Source organism: Suricata suricatta, chromosome 3 (assembly GCF_006229205.1).
Source record: "Suricata suricatta isolate VVHF042 chromosome 3, meerkat_22Aug2017_6uvM2_HiC, whole genome shotgun sequence".
Taxonomy (NCBI): domain Eukaryota; kingdom Metazoa; phylum Chordata; class Mammalia; order Carnivora; family Herpestidae; genus Suricata; species Suricata suricatta.
The window spans coordinates 101,189,292-101,192,097 of record NC_043702.1 but is presented as its reverse complement, the minus strand read 5'-3'; positions in this window follow the sequence as shown (position 1 = coordinate 101,192,097).

Below are 2,806 nucleotides of genomic sequence, written 5' to 3'. Positions count from 1 at the left end.
ATCATGTCATCAGTCTGGTAGAATAGAGTTAAAGGCAGAACTTGTAGCTAACTACAAGAATCAAAGCAGAGATGACCAATCTGTTTACTTTCTTATTTGGGTGAAAACACTGCTATAAAAAGAAGAGGAGGAAAATGCTACACAAAGTGACCTGCATGCTAAATATTTTGCCAGTTATCTAATAGTTGTAACTCAGCCAGATTGGTACAAGTCTATGATGCTATTGTCAGAAATTAGCTCCCAGGGCACCTGGATGACTCAGTTAAGCATCCAAATTTGGTTCAGGTCATGATCTCACAGTTTGTGAGTTCAAACCCTGTGTTAGGCTCTGTGCTGACCCCTCAGAGCCTGGAGCCTGCCTGCTTCAGATTCTGTGCCTCCCTCTCTCTCCACTCACGCTCTGTCTCTGTCTCTCAAAAATAAATAAACATTGAAAAAGAAATTAGATACCCCCTCAAAGTGCCCTGACCTTTTCCTGAGATTTTTGGAGGAAACAGTGTCACAGTGTTCAGTCTCCCCACACTGTCTCCATCACTCAACCTCCCTAGCTGATCATCTGGCAATGCTCTGCTGGACAGGATCCCTCCAGTGAGGACCACACTGTCACTGCTACTCTAGAAACTGGAGATGGGACATCCTTTTCCGTGTCACATTTTACCCTAAGCATAAGTATGACTTTTACTTACCTCCTTACAGATAACTGGCATCAGGTAATAACACTTTATGAAAATTATCTCATGAATCATCTTCTACTCAAAGACTAACTTACTGGATTTTCAAGACAGACACCCGGGGTGTCTCATTGGGAATCTCTCTGACACATTCCAAGCTGCTTCCACGGGTCACCAGGACCTTGTCTCCAAGACCTCTATATTTCAGAACCTCAATATAAGAATACAAGAGGTTAACATAAAATAAGAATTCACTATTTGTTCAACATTTATATAATATACTAGAGAGGTAATTTAATCTTTTTAACACCTGAGAAATGAATATTACTATTCTCCCTTTAATAAATGAGAAACTATAGCTCAAGTGACTTAATATTTGTCCAAGGTCACATAAGATTCAAGTTTGGTCAACTCTACAATCAATAACTTCAAATACATCACCCCACTTTTCTATAAATTATAGAGATCACAGGGTATTACTAACAAAGAAAACATGCATATATATCTTTTGTATAGTCCTTTAATAAAAAGTGAACATCTTCCATGAGTTTATCTTTTATTTATGACATTGGTTTGGGTTCCCATTACCTAGTTTAAAAAAGGGTCTAAAAATACTTTGAAAAGTTTATAACCCTATTAAAAGGCAAGGTATTAGATTAATTTTTAAGGTTTAATGGTCCTTGCATAAAGCATATTTTTATTCTTTATTTTATTGAATATTATTAAAGATTATTTATACAATGATCTCAAATCTACATTGTTAGTGAAAGAAAATAATATGGATTTTATGATTACTTTGCACATATTATGAGGAGGCCTATGAAGTGTGTATACTCCAAAGCTGATGACTTCCAGATCCTTTATGTAAAATAGTCAAGGACTATGTACATGATTTATACTGAATTAAATCTGTATAAACTTCTTGCTGTTGATAAAATGGAGCAGTAATCTGGCTTTGTTTCAAGAATACTACATATTCATCTGTATTGTGAATATATAGTGAGTAATTCTTACGAATGTATGTATAAAACATTATAAAGTACCTGTTATTATCATTATTAATAAATTAATCTAGTGATTTAAGTGGAGGAATCATTAAACTAATATTAGCTACTATTTATTCATGATATTTTATGTGCCAAGAGGTACATTAGATGTTTTATCTACATCATCTCACAGTATTTTTTTCTCTTGGTAACTCTCAGAGGTTGAATGTAGAGGCTCAAAGAGGTTAAGTAATGTACTCAGAGTCACACGTCTAGAAGTTGTGTAATGCAGAGAATTTGAATCCAGGCCTATCCACATTTGAAATTCCTTCCACTCAGCAGACAGCCTCAGAGTTCCTCATATGCCAAGGAATGAGCCAAGATCAATAATGCTCACCCCACCCACAGGTTTGACATTTATGATTTTTTGACTCTCTTGGCATTCCATTGTTCCCTCAGGGAACCTATGCAAAGTGAAGCTGCCTCTCCAAAACTACAGGTATTATTTCCTTTCATCCACATCTCCCTCTTCTTAACCTCACCCTGACACATATAAACCTGTACTTAGGGTTACCCAAGGCCAGTGAAAGATAAAGGATAATTTGGGCATGTTAAACCAAAATCACTTTGTTATGCTTTCTTAGAGATGATCTGGTCTAATGGACAACTGACTAGAATAGCCTGGCCTAAGGCATACCCCTGATACAGAGTGAAATTGTAAGTCATACGTTAGACTCTAAGCTGTCAGAGCAGAAGGGGCTTTAAGAAATCATGTTATAATCTGTTTTTAGAAGTGAGGACATTGAGTGCTCCTAAGATGAATGGATGGCCCCAACTAATTCAGCACAGAGGCAAAGTTGGAAATTGGTCTTTCAATCTTTCAGACTTACATTCTTTATTCCCTTGAGTATCTACATCTTTCCATGTTAAACAATCAAGAAAGTACCAGGAAAATATAAAAATACATATGTATCCACATCCAAAATGCCTCCAGTCCTCTATCTGAAGCCATGCTTTCCATCCCACATATAGCTGCACAATTAGAAAAAGAGAGAGACGTGTGTATGTAAACCATATGGTAACTATAATAAGAAATCTGAACAAAAGATATACAAGAGCATTTCACCAAAGCATAAATGATAAATAAAT